Raw genomic sequence first — 13,889 nt, 5'->3', positions numbered from 1 at the left:
ATTGTGAGTTTGACCTACACTAGCATTTTGTGGACAAGACTATTACAGACCCTGGGGGGCTTGCAAAGGCTACCAATAGGTTTGTCGGTACTCAAGTCCAGAAAAAGGCTCAGGCGAGCAAACCCAAGCCAGTAGAAAAATCTTCGGACAAGAAAGGTAACAAGGATGGCAAGAACAAAGGTACAAACCGCTCTTCTAATTGAGGTCTCCAAAAACATGACGGGAAATCCCATAACTCTGGTTCAGCTTTCCACTCTGAAAAGCAAAGCGCAGGAACCCCTAACTCTGGGACACCTGTGTTTTCCCAACCCAAAGGTTGTTTTGTTTGTAAGGATCTGGGCCATAGGTAAAGGGATCTTGCTTGCAAAGGCTTACCCAAGCAGGCCATAGTGAATGTTAGACTCATGGAAGAGGCCATCATTAGTGTGGACCTCTTAGAGGAGGACTTCCCACTAGGCCAACGAGTGGCCAAATGTGGATTGGTCACACTGAGTGGGAATGGTCCTGGATCTCCAGAAATGGTCCCCATTCCCAACAATACTCAACTGTTATTAGAACATGTGCATATCAATGGCCACAACATTTCTGCAGTCAGAGGCACCACTGTTGTCACCCGGCAGTGGGTACAACCAGGCCAGTATATTGATGGGCCTGATTGTAGAGTCAGTAGGTTTGACGGAAAAAGTAAATACCCCTTGGCGATAGTAGAGTTCAGCTGGCATGGTAAAACAAACAAGTGCCGTGTAGCGGTCAAAGACTCAATCCCTGTCCCATGTCTGTTGGGTAATGAGCTTCCTGATCCCAATATAGCCGCATTGGCTATGAGATTAAAGGTGCAAGGGGTCACCAGATTGAAGACTCTAGGAGCCTTAGGGCCTGGGGTGCTTCCAGAGGGCTTGTTGGAGGGACCGGAGTAGTTGGTAGCCCCTTGTCCAGTTCTGCAGACTGCTGAGTCACCTACTCCTGCGGGAGGGGGGGCCAGTAGCCACTGTGTGGGGTGATATATAGCCCCGGAATACCAGAAATAAAGAGACCAGGGTGATTTGTAAATTCCCATTGAAGTCTAATGCCAGTACAGAAATGGTGATGTCAGACATGAGGCCTATTGAACTAAAAACAGGCCTAAATCTCAAGAAGTGAGCTTAAATCTCGAAAGTATGAAGATATGCGCAGTGCATTTCAGCAAGACAAAGAAAGACATGTGGCAGACAATGCTGTTTTACTAAATCCATGGAAAGCTACACTTTTTACTTAAAGAGACAGCTATCTGTGTGTACATTATCTTCAAGGCAATACCAGAATGTGCTCCAGTAATCTCAAGTGAAACCAAGCTTATTGCAATTATAAGAAATAAAATAACTTCCTTTTTCCTCATCCAAATGACAGTATGCAGAGAGAAGTGCCTACAAGACTTTCAGAGTTTGAACCTGGTTTTATCATATAACAGCCCTATACATATGGACAATCCAGAAGTGATACTCATGTTTTTTGCAACTATGGGATTAGATAAGTACATTGCACATGGATATACGGCCCAGGTGCCTTATAAAATGTCATGTAAAATGCATTGTGTGTGAGTTTAAAAGCCATTTCTTGCAGAATTGTACATGCATCCGATCCTTTCTCCTGAAAATGAAACTTAACCTCCAAAATCTTTCCTCTGCTGGTCCTGGAGAGGGAGGTCTGATTGTCAACCATCAATCAGGTCCATTGCTTAAAAAAATATAAAGAAATACACTGCCTAGATTTAAACCACAGTGGAAATAGATAAAGCCATGCCTGTTCTTTCAGCAGAAGTGACCTTGAGGTCACAACTCCCTAAAATGTACATTAGAGTTGCAGCCAGGGCCATTACAAGGCCAAGAAGGGACAGGCGAATATAAACACGAGCCAGCCTCTGGCTGATCACATGCTTTAGGGGAAATTAAACTTAAGGGAACAAAGGAAAGGCTAGAGTTTAGTTAGTGGAAAAATACATGTTATTGCATAAAAAGGGCAGTGTATATGCCACAACGGTCATTCCAGAGTATTAAGGGTGACAGTAATCTCCTTTGAACCATGCTAAAACAATTTTTGTATGAAACATAACAGAAGTTATTATTGAAAATTTAGTTAGGTCTACCCTTGTTTCTAAGAGATTTGAAAGTTGGTGTGAGGGTGAAGGATAAAATGAACATTGGAACTATGAAGTGGCATATTTTTCACTGATATGGCTCCTGAGTAAATGCAAAAAAACGTATCCCTGCATAGGGAGGGCGTGATGATTTCAGATTAGCATCATCTGATTTCCCTTAAAATGTAGTTCTTAAAAATATATCCATAGATGTAAAGAATTGAAAAATTAGGGTACTTGCCATGTTGATAGATTTTCAGAGTTTAAACAGGCCCAGCCCACATGTCATTTTGGGAAGACTCTTTCTCCTCCCACAGCTTTCCTAACTCACACCCGTCATCTCCTTGTCCTATTAGCACACAGGTGGGAGGTGGGTAGAGAACCAACCAATCCTTATGCGGGAATCATGACCCGTTTTTGATGTCATTTGGCCTATAAGTAAACCAGTTTGCATCAGAACTGGTCTTTCCCACTTATGCCGGGAGGTAACCTGCTGCTGAACTCTTGGGAGAAACACCCAAGCAGAGAGGCCCTAATCGTGCATTGGAGACAGGGACCAGGAGACATAGAAGCTGACTGGGACCCCTTGGAGGCGCCAGAGGGGACTGAACTTTACTGACACCCTTGCTGTCCCAGAGGTGCCCTGCTGTTCCCTGATGCCCATTACAAGGCCTCTTTTGTAAGTAAAACTATCCCAAAGCCATAGATTGTGTAGGCACTGCATTTTTCTCAAGCATTTCTCTAGTATGTCCCCATAGCAAAATATCCTGTTTGTCTGCGTAGATCCTTAGCATATTTAATTAAAGTAATTAATTTAATTCCCCTAAAGAAATCACAGGATGTATTTTGTTAGCATTCAAAATTAAGAAGATCTTCCCAGTGTGTTTTGAGCCGATATAGACATAAAGATTTGCCAAAAGAATTAATCCCAAAACCCTGTTTCCAAGTGAGTGTGCAGGGTGCAAAACAAAATTCCCCATTGATCCCCTTCATTTAAATCAGAAGTGGGAGGCCTTGTATTTCCTTTGCATGTGTGGTGGGAAAAATGAAATTGCCCCTTTGTTCCCAATGTGCTCTGACCCAAACACAAAGACCTGCCTGTTCTTATTATAACCAAATCAGCAATCAATGTGTGCTTTGAATTGTTCTATTTCCGTATCGGTGGGTGATTTGAAAAGAAAGCTGCGGGAAATTGTGACTGCATATCTCAGTATTATCTCTGTGTTGGTGCCATTACGGAAGCCATTTTTGTTCTTGTGTTGCCACAGCATTGGTGGCTGATGTTAGTCAGTTTCTCAAATTTGGTTTACATTAATTAATAAATCTATATTCTTGCTACACACCAGCCTTGTTTCTAGTCCATTGTGGCACTGGGTATTTGTTGGGTTTGGGTGTGAGACGGGTTGGAGGCCTTACTAAACTCAACCTTAACAAAAGAAGAGTGCTTTGATGTGCGCCACCTTGATTGGGGGGAAAAGAACTTCCTGAGTTGCGTATGTCTGCATAATAAACCACGACAACTGAGCACCCTACTTTGGCATCAGGGGACTCAGTGACTTCAGAGTTGCCTGGCACAGCAAAGGAACCTGGGTGGAGGACAGGATGGTATTTAGTGCCTGGGTTTAGGTTTATCCAGAAAGTGGAATATTGTACCCCCGTCTGGGGTGAACTGCACCGCTTTGAAGAAGACATTGGGGCGTCCAGTATCCTACACTCGGAAGAGCTTGGACGTGGGCCAGGTATTGCACCCACATGGAATTGAGGGTGGGCAATGTAAGGCACTTGTAAGGATCATGCGGGTGGGCAATGGGTTGCACATGGATGGCTCGGGAGTAGACAACGTGCTGCATTTGGAACGTCGGGGAGGGACGAAATAAAATGTTCAAGGAACAGCGCTTCAATTCACCTGCTTCCTGGGACAAAGCGAATTGCCACTCATTTAAGTTGACCATTTTAAGCAATGTGGTTATCCTACCACCTAGTGTCTAAATTAGCAAACCGCATTTCCATTGCATACAAGCCAAAATACTTAATTCACAAACCCACATTTCATTTCCATGGGGTTCTGCACTTGGAGGAAAAAGGGTCCTCTGGTTTTTTTCTCTTGCACTAGTAGAGTTTGAAAAATTAACCAGTTGCCGAAAAGGGCGCAATTAAGTGGAAATTAATGGCAGCGAAAGAGAAACGACACCGCCTGCATATACACAATCCGGGACATAAGTGAAGGCAAGTGACATGCAATTCCTAAAGGAGGAGCCCAAACTCTTCTCCACAAAGGTTCTGGGTCACAAAGTGTCCACCGTTGACTGAATACCTTCCTTCATTCCTTATCAGTTGAAGATATCAGGCTGAGAACAGAGATATGATAAGATATGATATGATATGGCATTTCTAATGCGCCTATACACAAGTGTTTCAAGCCGCGGCGAGGCAATGAAGGGGGAACCGAGGGAGGACAAAAAACAACGATCTTACTAGGTCTGGTGAAATTCAGATCGCGCAAGTGTACGGGAGGGTGGGGGAAAGTGCTAGCGGGGAAGGGAGAATGGGCAAGTGCCGAACATGGGATAAAAACAAGTAGTGGCCAGCAAGTGGCAAGTGCAATACAGCAGGTGTCGAATAAGTGCAGTTCAGGAGACTGTAGGGTTGCAGATATAGAACAAAGTGCAAGGGTTGTCAGTAGGCAGTGCAGGGGTGCAACTGAGCGAGCAGGGACCTGAGCCCGAATCCAGACGATAACCAGGTGACCAGTGCAGTAACAGACAGGAGATCAGCAGGGGAGAGGAAAAAAAGAAGGCAGAAGCAAAGAGGAAGTTCTGGATGAGGTGCTTCCGGAACCGGAGATGGTTCTCCTCAAGTTTCAGGGATGCAGGGAGGCAGGAAGCTTGTTCCAGACACAAGAAGAAAGAGATCTCCCCCAAACTCGTTGAATTCCTGTGGCCATGTGAGAAGGTGATCCATTCCTGTTTGCACTTGGAATTCTGGGACGTGTTGTTTTCTTAAATTGTGAATGGCGGCCAGCCCTTGCATCTTGCTGAGGTGGCCAGCTTGGAGAGTTGGAGCTGGCTGCCAAAAAGGAAGTGGGCGACGTCTGGGTCCCGCCATCCCGATATCAGCTGCCCCCTCCTTCAGGTGCCCCAGGGTGACATGGGTCACCTGGGTGTGGGTGGTTTTGCTGCCTTCTGAGCGGGGGTGGCAGCGGTGCTGCAGCAGGAATGGGTAGCATAAATGGGGTGCCAGCTGCAGAGGTAAGCATCGCCTCCCTCCTCAGGCGTGGCCCCGCCCATTAAACTCGCCATGCCATAAAAAGAATGAACCGCCAAAGGATTTGCACTGATGGAAGAGATTTGACCTCTTCCTCCATGAGGTTCTTCATTGCGCTTGCCGCTCCCACTGGTTGCTCTGCGCCCCGCTCTCAGAACCACCCAGCGTGGCCCGGTGTTCCCCAGGCTCGGTCGAAAGGTGAGGAGTACTTTGATTTGTCCTGGAAGCCGCACTTGGGGATGATGTCAAGGCACGTGTAGTCTCAGATTTCAGCACCACTTTTCCAGTTTAATGAAAGTTTAAGAAAACTTCCCTCTTTTGAGAAATGCTTGCAATGCACTGGAGCACATGTTTCCTCCACAAAGAGAGATTTTAGCAGCTTTTTCCCCTCCAATATTTCTCCCCATCTCAGAATGATGGTGCTGGAAACTGGAGGAGAGAATGTTTCGACTTTCCTTCCTATATTTAGCACAAGCTCAGAATCAGACACTCTGTCATCTCAGACACAGCACTTTTCCATTATAGCACGCACCTTCCCTCTGGGCCAACTCACTCTGCAGGGTACACACTGGATGTTCTGATCTCCCCAGACCTCCCACTCTCCAACCCTCTCACTGTGACAAATCAACTACTGGGGCACCAGTGGTCAAGGGATGAATATTGGTTTGTAAACCATCAATCAGCCACACGCTTCGGGAGTCTCGGGAGGATAGCTCAGAGGCATTACAATGACACCTCTAGTACACCAGAAGGGATCCGAACGATTGGAAAACAAGTAAATTATAAACCACCATGACTAGTTTTTGGTAACATGAATGGAACAGCAAGTTTTATCCCCAAGGTTGTGGATCATTGGTTAGTTTCAACACAACAAAAATACTATTATTACCCAATCATAAAAGGGACTGGCCAGTCAAGGCTATATAAAATGATCTACTTTATTATTATTACAACAGACAGTTCTAGCCCACTACAAAATACAACCCTGTGAAGGAACACAGAGGACAGACTGTTTCACAAAGGAAAGGGAAGCACTCTGGATACTGACAGGAGGGTAGTCGGTAAAGCAATCAATCTTAACAGTTCAAGTTATTTGGTTTCAACACCAAGGGAGGAAGGAGTCGTAAATGTCACTAGGGCATTTGGAGAAGGACCAGGGGGACAGAACCACAATGTACCTGGTGCTTGAGATGTTCTTGATGCTCTACAGCGTCGGTTCAAGGACGCTTGCAGCTCCTGCAACAGAATTCAAGATGGAGGACAGCTGCAGGTATCAGGCGGCAGGCAGTTCAGCAAGCAAGGCTGGACGCATGGCTGCAGGCTGGCCTAAACAGCGGCTCGGGGTCAATAATCGCTGCCTCTGTGCTGGTTGGCGGACCTGGAACGCTGGTTGGGGCCTGTCGGAAAGCTTTAGTGACTGCAGCGTGACCACAGGTCAGTGGTGCAGCCAGTCGCAGTTTGAGGGCTCGACTGCCTCGAAAATATCCTTAAAAGGTGGACGCTGGTTCATGCTTGTGTGGCTAAGCCTACCTTAAGAAACCATCCCCATCCACAATCTTCTGGTATGCGTGAGGTCAAGTCTGGAGTGCTTTTCAACAGGAAGGGTAGGGGGTGACACCATGTACTCCTACGTCCCACCCATCTTCCTGTCTGTTGTAGATCAAAGTGTCTCTCTGGTTAACTGAGCCCTCTTTGGCTCTTGAGCAAAGCGCAGATCTCCCGTGAGGTTTGTGACAAGAGCATACTTCCTGTCTGCCTTATTTCATATTCTTCTCCATCTGAAAGGGGTCCGCTCTGCAGGGGTTGCCTACAGTACTAGTGGACCCAGACATGACATTCACTGTCCTTCAATCAACCATCTCAGAATCATGGTGCTGGAAACTGAAGGGGAGAATGTCGGCTTTCCCCCATATATGTAGCACAAGCTCAGAATCAGGCACTGTGTCATCTAAGACACAACACTTTTCCATTATCGCACGCACCTTCCCTCTGGGCCGACTCACTCTGCAGGGGACACCCTGGATGTTCTGATCTCCCACTCTCCAACCATCTCACTGTGACGAATCAAACTCTGGGGAACCAGTGGTCCAGGGATGACTATCGGTTTGTAAACCATCAATCAGCCACACACTTCGGGTGGATAGCTCAGAGGCAACACGCTCGCCTTAGAAGCAAGATGATGCAGAGCAACACAGCTTTGAACCCCGGGTCCTCGCTTAGAAACCTCTGGGCATTAAGCACGTTATAAATAACCAAATACATTTACTCTTCTAGTACACCAGAAGGGATCCGAACGATTGAAAAACAAGTAAATTATAAACCGCCATGTCCAATTTTTTGTAACATGGACGGAACAGCAGGCTTTATCCACAAGGTTGTGGACCATTGGTTAGTTGCAACACAACAAAATTACAATTATTACCCTATGATAAAAGGGACTGTCCAGTCAAGGTTGTATAAAACTATCTACTTTATTATTACAACAGACAGTTCTAGCACACTACAAAATACAACCCACCCTGTGAAGGAACACAGAGGACAGACTGTTTCACAAAGGAAAGGGAAGCAGTCTGGAACTGACAGGAGGGTAGTCGGTAAAGTAATCAATCTTAACAGTTCAAGGTTATTTGGTTTCAACACCAAGGGAGCAAGGAGTCGTAAATGTCACTAGGGCATTTGGAGAAGGATCAGGGGGACAGAACCACAATGTACCTGGTGCTTGAGATGCTCTTGATGCTCTACAGCGTCGGTTCAAGGACGCTTGCAGCTCCTGCAACAGAATTCACGATGGAGGACAGCTTCGGGTATCAGGTGGCAGGCAGTTCAGCAAGCAAGGCTAGACGGATGGTTTCAGGCTGGCCTACACAGCGGCTCAGGGTCAATAATCACTGTCTCTGTGCTGGTTGGTGGATCTGGAATGCTGGTTGGGGCGTGTCGGAAAGCTTTAGAGACTGCAGCGTGACAATGGGTCCGTGGTGCAGCCAGTCGCGGTTCGAGGGCTCGACTGCCTCGAAAATATTTTTAAAAGGTGGACACTGGTTCATGCTTGTGTGGCTAAGCCTACCTTAAGAAACCAATCTGGGATCCCCACCAACAATCTTCTGGTATGCGTGAGGTCAAGACCGGATTGGTTTGCAACAGGAAAGGTAGTGGGTGACACCATGTACTCCTACATCCCACCAATCTTCCTGTCTGTTGTAGCTCAAAGTGTCGCTCTGGTTAACTGAGCCCTGTGTGGCTCTTGAGCAAAGCGCAGATCTCCCTTGAAGTTTGTGACAAGAGCATACTTCCTGTCTGCCTTATATCATATACTTCTCCCTCTGAAATGGGTCCGCTCTCCAGGGGTTGCCTACGGTACTAGTGGACCCAGACATGCCATTCACTGTCCTTCATACAAAGGGGTGGGAACAGCTTCAAGTTGACATATTGCATATCGTAGAGGTTTTAGCCCCGCCTTGCTGTTGTTTGTCCTGTGACCAAGCCCCTTTCCAGGCAAGCCTTAATTATTTCTCATTAGCATGCCCTGCTACCAGCTGAACTAGAAAATAGGGAGGCAGATCCATGGGGCCTTTGATATTTTAATTAGGCTGCCCATGGCGGGAGGAAGGGGTCGCCTTCTCCCTTCTTGAGATGCTTTGATGTACCCATGGCTGTCACATTCCAGCTGAACATGACAGGGGAGGACAGCGTCTGTAGGTTGTGTCCTCCCAGAGTAAACGTGACTATGCATTTCGTGTGGTGAGCAGGAAAAATGTGTGCGGAATGGCCTCACACATTTTCGGAGGCTGATCTCCCCTCATTCATTTTCATTTTAAAAAATCACTTACTGTGTGGATGGTCGGACTCCTAACACTCACCACTCCTCTCTCCTGGAGTGATCACTTTCTCCTTTCCTCCCATCTCTCCCTCTCTACCCCTCTCTTCCCCTCACGCCAAGCCAAATTCATTATTGCCACCTACCTTCTCGGTCATCCGATCCAGGAAGCATGTGTCAGTTGAGGCTTTTGCTGCTACCTTCTCCCCTTCTGCGCCTTTGGCTGACTCACATCCTGACACAGCCATTAATAACTGTCATCTGTCTATCTCTGACATTCTTGATGTACTTGCCCCTGTCATGAGGATCCACTTAAAGCCCAAAGCCAAGTGCAACTCTTGGTATGACTCTGACCTCATCACCCTCAACCGCAAGTGCAGGGTGGCTGAGAGGATGTAGAGGGCAACCGGTTCAGACTCTCTGTCCTCGCCAAGAAGAGAGCACATATCCAAACAGGCGGCATGTAACAACTCGGCCAAATGCTTCAAAATCTGCAAGACGCTGGCCAATTCTTCTGCAGTCTCTACCTCTCCTCTTCCTTCCCAGCCCATCTGTACAGCCTTGGCTTCTCATTTCATCACTAAAACCCAGAACATCCTGTCCACCCTCTCTTCCTCTTCCACTCTTGACCTGCCTGTGGCTGCCTCTCCTCATCCCTTCTAGTCCTTTCCCTTGTTACCCCGATGACGTTTCTAGTGTGATCTATGAAAGTCTCGTCAAAACAGGTTCTTCCCTGTTCATCCAGGAGCATTAAGGATCACATTGACGCCATTGCTCTAGCCTTGGAGGATTTCTGCAATCACTCTTTCGCCACTGGAACCTTCCCCTCCCACCTTAAGTACTCCCTTGTGCACCCACTCCTAAAGAAGACCTCTGCCTATCCTTCCTATCTGGCTAACTATCACCTGATCTCCATCACTCCTTTCCTGGGCAAATGTTTGGAAAAGCTGGCTATCTCCCAGCTTCATCTTCACACTGAATCTGTCGGTTGTCTCCATGACCACCAGTCTAGCTTCAGAGCGGCCAGAAGCATGGCAACTGCTCTCCTGAACATCCGTGAAGACCTACTCTCTAACCTTGACTCTAACGTTCCTTCTGTCCTCATTCTTCTCAACCTTTCTTCTGTCTTTGATACGGTCAACCATGCCATCCTGCTCAATCACCTCTGTGATGACATGGGTATTACTGATCAGGCCCTGGCCTGGCTGACAAACTTTCTCACTGATCGCCCCTCTCAGGTCCAGCTGGCATCCTTCCTCTCTTCTATTTCTCTCTCCACCTTTCGTGTTCCCCAGGGGTCTAACCTTTCTCCCTGGCTATTCAACCAATACATGGCACCTCTTGCCCACAGTATCAATGCCCTCTGCTCCAACTTTCAGTGTTATGTGGATGATACCCAGTTCTCTTTCAGGCTCCCCTCGGGCCGCCTCTACTCCTTCTCTCATTCCATGCTGTCCGTCTGCAATTCCGGAGTGGTGTGCTGCCAATACTCTCTGCCTTAATTCCAATAAGATGGAGACCCTCCTTATTGGAACATCAGCTCCCTCCTTTCCTTTTTTGTTCAGGACACCCACTCTGGGCCCTCTTCTTGCTCCTACCTGTGAGGCTAAGAACCTTGAAGTCATCTTCGACTCCACACTTTTCTTCTCTCCTCACATCTCCGACGTCTCTAAAAGGTCAAACCATCAGCTGCAGCTACTCAGAGGTATTCTTCCTTTCCTCACTTCCCCCCAGAAGCTCACTGTCTCCTGAGCTCTGGTCCTCGCTAGGCTGGACTATTGCAACAGCCTCTTTCTTAATCTTCCAGCCTCTACTCTCTATCCTCTACAACTTATCCAGACCAGGACTGAAAGACTTGTCCTTGGCCTCAAGCCCAGGGATCCTATCTCTCCAGCTCTGAAATCACTTCATTGGCTGCCAGTGGCGGCATGTATCAAAAAAGGTCAAGGCCCTCTGCAACGTCCACAAGTCTTTCTGGGGCCTGGGATCGCACTACCTCCAACTCTCCCGTCTAAACATCTCCTTTCTCAAGCTCTCTGCTCATCCACCTCCAACTCTTTGAGGGTCGGTCGGTTTTCCAAGCAGAGAGTTGGCGGCAGATCTCTATCTTCGGCTGGGGCCTCCCACTGGCACAGCTTCCCTGCCTCTCTCAAACTTGAGCAGAACCACCTCCAGTTCCAGAAGCAACTCAAGACCTTCCTCTTTGCTTTCGCTTTTTCTCATCCTCTCCCCTGCTGATGACCCGTCTGCTCCTTGCACTGGTCACCTGGCCACCCCCTGAACTTGGGCCCAGGTCCCTGCATGTCCAGTTGCACCTCGCACTGCTTCTTGTCTCCCCCAGCACTTGTGGTCTGCATCTTTAACCCTACTGTCCCTTCTCTCTGCACTTAGGAGCCACCCGTTGATTGCACTTTCTGATTTACCTGCACTGAGCCATCCGCTGGCTGCACTTTTGACTACGTGCACTTTTAACTCCCGCCATCCCCTTGGCACTTCTTCCCTTCCACTTCCCTACATTTGTGCGATCTGAATGACACAAGGTCTAGTACGATCGTTGTTTTGTTCTCCCTGTTTCCCCCCCCCTCTTCTTGTCGGGCCTTGAAACACTTGCGTACAGGCGTCTTATAAATGCATATCTTTTCCTATCATATCACCTTAGAATCAGGCCAGTGGTCTGGTGGCAAGCATTTAACCGCGGTGATGAGTGGAGGGGACAGGGGTTTAGGAGTGTGGCAGAAATTACATAGATTGCTGCAGAAAATGAGTGAGATATTATTTAATTGGCGAATTGAAAAAAATCGTTGTGTAAGTTGCTAGCTCCGGTCCCCCGCCATGTTAGAGTACCGGCTTCCTGGTAAGGGGTTGCTGTCAGTGCTTGGTGTTTGTCCACATCTGGGAAAACACAATAGAGGCCTCTAACCAATAAATCAGTGCTCTCTTGTCTGTACTTCAGAAGGTTTTGGTAAGGTACTGGCACAACTGCAGAACCCGCAAGAGGCGCTAGGACCAGGGACAGCTGTGATGGTGGAGTAGACGGCTGAAGCAAGTGCGGCCGCCAGACCCAGGCCCAAGGATGTGCCACCAAGGGACGCCTTTCCACCTTTGGTGCGCAGGGGGAAGGTTGCAAAGAAAGGGTGAGCCCTGAAGTAAGAGGCTGGGGGACCAACTGCAGGTTCTAGGGCTATGCCTGTGGAAGACGATACAATGGCACAGGAGCATTGATCAGCACCGTCCAAGGTCAATACACTGGCGGGATGGGAGGGAGGTCAGGTTCAGGGGTCTGGTGTGGCATGCTCACAGCTCAGACAGCGAATTTTGAGGCATCATGTCGGGTGGGGACCAGTGGGGGTTGTGCAGGTGTGTCAGAAATCTGGCCTTATCACTGGTGCAGGCAGGGGCAACCTGGTCCGTTCAGGCAATTGCGCGCTTGGTTTTCTACCCTTTACATCAGGACCAGGTCATCAGGGGAGGGAGGTACCTGGAGTAATTGGGGCGCATGTTGAGGGGTTTCCCCCCCTCTTCCATGGGGTACCCCATAGGGGCAGTGGATGTCTCATGCCCGCCAGTGGCTTGTGGGGACAGGTACCCGATGGGGCATGCAGGGCAGTTGTGGTCATGCAACGATGCCCCCATTAGCTCAGGGGAGCCAAGGGATAGCGGTAAACAGAGGGCTGGCCACATCAGCAGCAGGGAGCAGGCCCACACCATGTGAGCACGAGCCGGCAGGCCATGATGCTGTGGGCCCTCAAGCAAGCAAGGTGGCAAGAGTCCGCATGTTTAAGTGTATGACCCGCCTTTCCCCCACTTAAGACCAGGTGCCCCCTGGGGACTCCCTGAGGCATTGGGCCTCCAGGGTGCTGGTGTCCGATAGCTAAGATGGGGGCCGGCTGGATGCCAATAGCCAGTCCCTACGACAATGACAACGAGGAGGAATAACCCTTGCGACGTGCCTTGTTCCCGCTGTCCCTCAAACCGTTGTCTTTATCCTCGAGGAGGAAAGGAGGAAGGAGAAAGGAGGAGGGAGAAAGGTGGAGGCGGCTTCCATCACCGCGAGAAAGGAGGAAGGAGCTGTGCCCAGCTGGGAACGGGAGTGACATCCATCGCTGTGACGATGGTGAGGGCGGTATGCCATGTTCAGGGCCCTGCTGGCGGATCCTTCCTGGCCGCGGTCATCTGTGAGGAGGGTGCTCATGTGGCCAAGGTGGTAGTCAGCCCGCAGGCCCTGAGGTGCCCGCAGGCTCTGCGGCATTAGCCCTCAAAGAAATGTGAGGCTGAGCTGCCGCTACCACAGATTTCGCTGTGCCGGCAACCCCCCATTGAAATCCTAAAGCCGGAGCAGAAGCACAAGAAGCAGTGTTTGGCTCAAATCCCTGAGGAGAAGAAGAGAAAGGAGAGAAGGTCTGCGAGTCAGCGCTGCGCTATGAACATAACATGAAGGGGGAGGCTGGCCGTGCTCCCTCTGCAAAGCCTGGCTGCCCGGTGGTGTAAAGAAGGAAGCACGGTGGTGTAAAGAAGGAAGCACGGTGTGTCCACACAAAGAAAACAGGTAGAAAGTTCTGCAAACCACCAGGGCACCCCCGGCGGGGAACTGTTCACACTCCAGATCAGAGCTGTAACAAGAAGCGGCTCCCAATGAGGTCCTGGCCCACCCGACCGTGATAACAATAACGCGATCCATGAATGCGCTGGAAATGAAGG

This window comes from Ambystoma mexicanum, chromosome 6q (assembly GCF_040938575.1).
Source record: "Ambystoma mexicanum isolate Mex_15411 chromosome 6q, UKY_AmexF1_1, whole genome shotgun sequence".
Taxonomy (NCBI): Eukaryota; Metazoa; Chordata; class Amphibia; order Caudata; family Ambystomatidae; genus Ambystoma; species Ambystoma mexicanum.
This window is presented reverse-complemented; position numbering follows the sequence as displayed.